This window comes from Phyllostomus hastatus, unplaced genomic scaffold, assembly GCF_019186645.2.
Source record: "Phyllostomus hastatus isolate PE091 unplaced genomic scaffold, TTU_PhHast_1.1 phas_scaffold_78, whole genome shotgun sequence".
Classification (NCBI taxonomy): domain Eukaryota; kingdom Metazoa; phylum Chordata; class Mammalia; order Chiroptera; family Phyllostomidae; genus Phyllostomus; species Phyllostomus hastatus.
In genome coordinates this window covers 27,079,328-27,087,754 of record NW_025334041.1, presented here as the reverse complement: position 1 = coordinate 27,087,754, position 8,427 = coordinate 27,079,328, and positions in this window count along the sequence as shown.

Here is an 8,427-nt window from a genome sequence, read left to right as displayed (position 1 = left end):
CCCACCCCTGGCCCGATCAATGTTAGTTCACACGACAGGGGCATAACACTTGCAAGATGACAGGGCTGGTGGGAAAATTTCAGAACTAAATATTCAAGTCACTGGGAAAAAGTGGAGCCCCTTTCCCCCACAGGTTAGAAGAAACATAGTGTTAGGAGTGGTAAGGACTTGCAGTGGGAAGTAGGTAGATACAAAATGTTACACAGGTGCTTGCGTCAAGTTGGAGGCTGAAGTAGAAATGAAAGCTGTCAGAACTAAAAACATCCAGTCTGATGACAGTTGTAACGCATGTCATAGTCACATTTATATGTTTATAACAAACTCAGAAGGTCTGGGCCCATAGTTTGCACACTCAAAAAATATTAACCTTCCCTTCCTCTTTCCATTTCTCCCTTCCCCTCCTCTTCTTTCTCTTTTAATAATGGATGAAGGAGACTCCTTTCTCCAACTCACCTTTCATTACTGGAGCCAAAGAAAAGTTCGACTCATACTATTTGGGCCATGTCTTGAGACAATTATGGGAATAGCAGCTGCAACTTTTCAAACCAGACAGTTGTCATAAAGAAGAGGAAGATCGTACTCAGAGTTGAGGAAGCAACTTGAGCTGCAAGCCAGCTTGTACCAGGAAGGATTGCTTTTAAGTCCAAGCCACAGAAATCTTGATACATGAAACAGCTGAAGTACACAGGGGTTCATTTACCTCAATCAACAAAAATCCAGAATAGATTGTCCAGAGTACCAGCTCTAAGTGCCTGTAGGGAGCTGAGACCCACCATCCACATCTATTCTTTCATCTCTGGTCTATTATCTATCGCTGGGTAACAATGATCATTCCCACAAACTTAACAGCTTACAACAACCACCTTTACTATCCTACAGTTTCTACAGGTCAGGAGTCTGGGAACAGTGTAGCTGGGTTCTTTGCGAGGCTGAAATCAAGACTGTGGCAAGGGCTGGGTCTGCATCTGAAAGCTCGACCTGGGGGGAAGTTCTGCTCCCAGACTTACAGAGTGGAGGCAGCTCTCAGTTCCTTGTGGAGTGACAGGCTCAATCCACACTCTGTTGCTACCTGTTGGCTGCAGTGCCCACAGTTTTAAGCTGGCTACTGACCACAGATGTCCTCCAGTTCCTTGCCGCATCCACTTTCCATACATGGCCACTTGTTTCATCAAAACTAGGAAGAGAGGCTCTCAGGAAGATGTTATAACCTTACATAATGTAATCACAGGAGTGGCCTTCTGTCACCTTTGCTAGTTTATTGCTGAAAAGCCAGTTACCTATTGCTCCCACACTCAAGGGGTGGAGGGGGGGAGGAGCAGTGCACAAGGGGATCAGGGAGTGGAGACCATGGCAGCCCCCTTAAATCCTGTCTGTCCTGGTTGCCAGAGGGGAGAGGGGTAGGGGGCTGCATGGAAAAGGCAAAGATTAAGAAGTACTGATTGGTAGTTACAGAATAGTCACAGAGATGTAAACTACAGCATAGGGAATACATCAAATATACCATAGTAACTATTTACGGGGCCAGGTAGGTACTTGAAACATTAAGGGAACCACAATCCTGTCAAGTACATAAGGAATATGGTTATAAAACAAGGGGGGTAGATTTCCAAAGCACATAAAGAAAGCAGCCTCTAACTTTCTGTTCAAAACCTCACAATCACGTAAAGTACGTGATTGTCTAACCACTATGTTGTACATCTGAAACTAACATAAAATATTGAATGTAAACTGTAATTGAATATAAATTAAAAAAAAAAACCTGTCTGCCATATCTAGCATGGGCACAAAATGGCTATTACATTACAAGATATCCTGTCTGTCCCAGGCAGGAAGATGGCAAAGGGGTGAACACGGCTCCAGGAGATGGCTGGCCCCTTACGTGTCATTGGTCAGAACTGGGTTGCACAGCCGTGCCAGCTCCAAGGCAGACCAGGAACCCGAGTTTCACATTTCTTCATCGTCCACAGGCATCCAAGGAGGTGGTGCTGTGCATTAATGAGCTACAGGGCCCACCACTTACTCCAAGGTAGGAAGGAAGGCTGGAATGACTTGGCATGGTTTGGAAGAGGGCCCACGGTTTTTGAACAGGGAGGGAAGGAATGGGGTAACTGGGGTGTTGCAATGTCCCAGGTGAGGGCCACCAGGCATGAAATGACCATAGTGGTCACACAATTTATTTTTCTTACCTCTCAGGCAGATGTGGCCTGGAGAAATTGGGAGGGATTCTGCATATAAGTAAGGAATATGGTTATAAAACAATCGGGGTAGATTTCCAAAGCACATAAAGAAAGCAGTTTCTAACTTTCTGTTCAAAACCTCAGAAACAGTAGTGTAAAGGGACCTGCACTGTGTGTATTTACACTGCTCCAGCCTTACTTTTTATGAATCTAGCAGGAGCAGATGATAGCCATTTTTTGATGTTCTAAAAAAGCTTGAAATTCTTGTACAAATGGTGTCATGAAAATGAAAAAGTCAACTGATTATTTTAAAAAACTCTTTAATAACCATTATTTCTTTACATGAACTTTGTTTTCCTATGCATGCTCTTTAACATTTCACTTAAAAATTAGTTACTAATTATTTACCTTAAGCTCTGGAATGAATGGTTCTCAACTGAAATTAACCACACTGTAAAAAAAATATATATCAACTCTTGTTTGTTTTACACTAGAAAGAAGTTAATTTGGCTGAAACTTTTCACCGATGTGGTGGTGCTACCTCCAGACCAGCTTTCCTGGGGCCTGAGTACTTCATAATGATGAAAGGAAATCATATTATCTTGTTATGTGCTCCTTGGGTGTGAAACTGTTACTCAAAAACTAGGCTCAATCTTGCCTGTAGTATTTTTTCTCTTCACCGCACGGTTTGTTTTTTCTTGATGGAATCAGGTCAAACTCTAGCCACATCCAGGTACTATATGAAGAACTAGGATATTCTGTCAGTTTGAGAGATGAGTCGCAACACAAAAGACTCTTGTAATTAGTTCTCAGGCTTCTTTTTGTTAACTTCCCAGAAAGAGCATAATGGGATTTTCAATACAGTTCTTTTGCTTTCACCCGATGGAAATATTTCGAGTTCATCATTACTGAGGCCAGTAGACTGAATGCAGTTATATGTTCTCTGTCTTCATCTAGCACCTTTCTTCTGAAATTTCAACACTGACTTTAAACCCTATTGCTAAGGCTGTGAGCTGCGTGCATACAGTATTACTATGCAGCCCCAGACCTGTGTAACCTGCTGCCAGTGTCCCGCCAGGTGGAAACAGTGGCACACCTCTGTAAGGACTAAGACTACCCGCGGTGAGAAGAAATGAGACTGTAATGCAGGAGAGGAGCGTTTGTGCATGACGTTCTGGAAAATGGCAGGTTTTGGAGGTGGAGACATAAAGGCACCTGTCCACTTGGAGTTCATGTGTTGCATGAGGAGAGAGAGATTTAGCTGACAATAGATTATGATTTCACATCTTGACGGTGTTTCTCGAGTTCTTATTTTGGATATAATTAGGTCAAAGGGATTCGGGGCAAGCCGAGGTGTGTTCTGATGTCACCTAACATCAGTCATCAGTTGGACCCTGGAGGACTTCCTTTCTGGAGTTCCTACAGAAGCACGGTGCATAAAGGGGAATGGAAATGACATCTCGGGTGTATGATGATGATGTAGTGACCACTCATTGAGTCTAAAACACTTTAGATCCTAGCACCTCTTGGGTGACTTTCTTCTGTATGAATACATCTCATGGGGTCAGTCATCTTTTCCTGGCCAGCTCACCTAGTGACCAGAATTTAAATAGGCTCCCCATTCTAATGTATTTTATATAAGCAATGACCTAGTATGCCTCCTGCTATAACAAATCACTGCAAAGTTAGGGGTGTGAAACAGCACAAATTTATCACCTCACAATTCTTTAGGTCAGAAGCCCGACATGGATCTCACTGGGTTAAAAATCAAGTGAGTCCCTCTGGAGGCTCTAGAGACAAACCCATTTCCTTGCCTTTTCCAGCAGCCAGCAGCGACCCGCATTCCCTTGATGATGGAATCACAGTTCTTCCCTTTTCGAAGCCAGCAACAGCGGGTCCTCTCGCACAGCAGCACTCTGAGCACCTGCTTCTCTTTCACGGTCGTGGACTCTTGTGATTACCTTGAGCTCACCTGGATAATCCAAGCTAATTTCCCAGTTGTAGAGCCAGCAGATTAGCAACCTTCATTCCATCTGCAACCTTAATTCCCTGGCCATGCAATGTAAGGAACGTGTTCCTGGTTCTGAGATTTAGGATGTGAACATTTGGGGAGGGGACATACATAACTCCGCCTGCCACAGTTCCTAAACAGCATTTGAAAACAGAAGGGATTTTGACCAGCCGGTCACACTCATGGGCAAAAGCAGAGCTCTAGTACCGATGAAGTGTGAAGTGTGGCTTTGTCTGCCAGGCCTGCCCCACATAGAGATTTCAGAGAACAGTTCAACCAGTGGACCTCCTGTCTTCTTACAGCTTCAGAGTGAATACAGCAGAGAGCTTCCTCTGCATTTACTCTCTCCTATTCTTAGCTGTTGCAAAGAATCCACGGAAGTCTATGTGACAGAGACTGAGCTGTTAACCAAAATCAGTCCTTTTCTTTCTGGGTCCTCAGACAGACTACATTTCTCAGCCTCTTTTGAAGTTGGGTGTGGTCACGTGACGGGGTTCTAGCCAAAAGGATACACACACACACATACTCCTTCCAGTTTCTGACTCATAAACCCTCCTACATGTTGGAGATGACCACGGTGACCTTGAAATCCAGGGGTTCAGCTCCTGAAAGCTGCTGGATGACAGTGTGTGGGAAACAATGCGCTGCCTTCGACCCGGAGCCCCCATCGAGGGTGGATGCATGAGAAAGGAAGGTCAGATACTCTACAAGCCATGGTATGCTGGGAGTCCCTTTGCTGCTGCCACTCGGCCTGTGTGACTAATCGTCTTCTCCCACACTCCTGTTTCGCTGCCCTCTTTCCTTCTTTGCACCTTATGGCCTCTGCCGGCAAACACTCCCAGTGCTATGTTCCGCCGAACTGCCGCTGCCTTCCAAGCTGCTCTCAGTCACTGCTTTAGGGCTTAGGGCCACCCACTAGCCTATGTGGTACTTTTGTAAATATTAGAAAAAAAATGCCTTTTTCTCTGGATAGGCAAAATCAAAGGGTGCCCCTTTGGGCTGATGCACTCTGCGAGGATACAATTTAACAAATGCAGCAGCTTCTTGGCAACTGGAAAGGCTCCCCGCCTCCCAGGCAGATTCACGTTGCTCGGTGAGCTACATGCAGGCGGGATCTGGCTCCCATGTGCCTGCTCAGACCTTGTTTGTGGCACACACCACACAACTTTCCACGGAGGTCCTGCCAGGCCCGTCCGCAGGGCACACCTTCCCCCTGCCGATGCCGCCTCCACGCTCAGGGCTGCTCACCCACGTTACAGGTGTGCAAGCCAGGCCTGGCACCTCTGATGACTCAAGACATCCCTTTTATTGACATTATCTGTCTCACTCCAAGGAAGAATTATTTGAAAGAAAAAGATGGTCCTTCCATAGTGGGAGTGTCCCCTGAGGTATTAGGACTTTACTATGTGCTAGCTCTAGGTACCGAGGAGTACTAAGGAGTGCCTCCGTGGGAACATGTGGACTTGGGGAAGCTACAATGGATTCTTTGCCTGGGAGGTGGGCGTCCAGACCGCCTTGGCCCGTCTCTCTTACCTTTATTCCCCAGGAGCGCATACTGTTTCCAGGAGTGCATTCTGATCTATCACCTTCTTGTAGGCCAGTCATAATGGAACCTGGTAACTGCACACCAGGTTGGAGCTCAATGGTCCATCTGAACTGTGGCAAGCACCACGCCTCCTACTGTGAGCTCCTCACAGACACAGGAAAGTTTCTATGTATTTACCAAACGTGACGTAACTGTCTTCTTGGGAACACAGGAAGACTACATTTTCCAGGCCGTCTTGGAGTTAGGGAGAGCCATGGGACAGCTCTGACCTAGGAATGTGAGTTAGAGCGAAACTTCCTTCCAACAGAAAGAAGCCTTATTTTTCAAATGTAAACAAATCCTTTATGGAGAAAGATTTGTTTACATTAGAGAGATAAATGTCTCTTCCTCTTTTGATGGGGGCAGGCCATGCATAGATGTCTAGCTCCTATATAAGCTCCCAGTTTCATAATCCTCTTCTGTGACAAAAGAAACCACTTTTTCATTTGCAGTCTGTCTTTCGTCACTGCGACTCCCCAGGGGGACGTGGGACACTACGAACAGCTCAGTTATTGGTGTAAACAGTCAGTAGTCTGACCTCCAATCCAGAAACCTTGTGTAAAACCTCTCAGGGTTAAATAAGTGCAGATGTTTAAAGCCACCCCTGTATTACTTCCTGTTCTCTCTCTCCTATCTTCTGGCAGGATGCAGAGTACACGGTGAGAACCTCAGGGTAATGCTGAGCTACTAGGCAGCAGGACCCTGTGTTTCTGGGTGTCTGCATGGAGAAGATACCCCTGGGGGCCTATGCTGGACTGTGGTGTGAGCAAGACATTTTCCCTTAACATCTCAAGCCACTGGGATTGCCTTGGTTGGCTACGACAGCTGACCTAACTAACCGTGATACTAATGGATCTCAGTTCTCATGACTGGACAGCAAAAGCACCAGGTTAGTAGAACACCACACTTACATAAAAGCTACAGGTCAATGAATGCCATATTTTTTATGCTAATGGTTATTTCTAGATATTTTGTAAAAACTGAAGAAATCTTTAAAATGTTATTCAAAATGCTTAGCATAATAGCTATAAACAGTAGAAGATATGATACAATAATAATGCTATTATCATTTTGGACACTCATATAATAGGCCTATTCACACTTCACTTAAATTTAAATATGCAAATATTCCTTTTGAAGGCGAGGTTTAGCATTATTATATTGTAACAACATTCAGCCTCATTTAAAAATGTAGCTGATTTAGATCATTGCAGAGAAACTGACAACTGTTCCTTGTTTCAAAGAGCATAAATGAGATGATATATAACTTTTACTGACTAGTTAATTACTTAGGTTAATAGTACTTGATACTTACATGACTCTTTGCTTCAGTATATTTAGTGCTTTTTATTACAAATGTTCAAAACATTTCTGTAAGCCAGGTAGGAGACAGGGTTTTGTGTGTGTGTGTGTGTGTGTGTGTGTGTGTGTGTGTGTAGCCAATATCTGTAAACAGATAGAAAACAAGGCAAGTCCCTTCACACGGATGTTTCCCCACGAGCTCCATGGCCTCCACAGCACAGACACAGGAATGCCACAAAGGCATCAACAGAAGGATGGAGATCATTCACATCGGTGCGGCTGAAGTGAGAGTCTAGTATTCAAGGCAAGTGTCCAGGAGCCACAGAGTGCAGGGCACAACCACAGGTGTCCTGTGGGGATAGTACCAGTCAGTATTCAAAGTAGACCAGTCCTGTTGGATGAACTTGGCTGTGCCTGGATTCCCTGGTTTCTGCTGTTTTCCAGGACTTCTCACATCTCTCCATTGATTTCATTAGCTTCCCAGTACTCACAGGGCTGTCCGACTTTTTGGCGTGTCTGGGCCACACTGGAAGAAGAGGTGTCTTGGGCTACACATTAAATACGTTGTGACACATAATCACAAGAAATATCTCAGTGTTTTAAGTAAATTTATGATTTTGTGTTGGGCTGCATTCACGGCCATCCTGGGCCGCATGTGGCCCACGGGCCGCAGGTTGGACACCCCTGAGGCAAGCTCTGCTTCCTTTAAGTTGGCCTGAGCTGGTTTTTATTTTTGGCAACCAAAACTTTAACTGCCATAAAGTGTTTGAAATGATCATCTCTGGTATAAAAATTCTGTTGAAAGGGAAGGCTGGTGCCAGGAGAAGGGGGATCTCTAGGGTTAAGTTGGCTCAAGGAACCTGAGTAGCAGTCGGAGAGCTGCTTCCTTTGGGGACGTCAGCCCCAGCTGCTGACGCTCGCCCTCCCTCCCTGCCAGGACTTCTGCGGGAAAGCTCTGGGGCTCTCTCTAGAGCACAGGGTGTCTAATTCTCAGTCACCCTTTACACCTCAGCTGAGCAGTCACTTCACATGGGGAGTCTTCGAAGGCTCCCTTCCCTCTCTTCTGGCACGGGTCTACTCTCTCCGTGCTCTCATAGCATGCCCTGCACACACTTCATTGTGCTTATCACACTGCCCCATACTGCCCCATACTGCCAGATTCCTATAGACTGGGAGCACCTTTGGAGGGAGCTCGTGCTGTTTATCCCTTTATCCCCAGGCCTGGTATAGGGCTTGGAGCACAGTGGGCACTCAGGGAAGGTCTGCTGAGGGAATCATGCAGATAAATACCTTAAATATGTTCAGAGAGTGCATTACACATTTTCGGACTTCTGTTTCCTTACAGCTGGTCC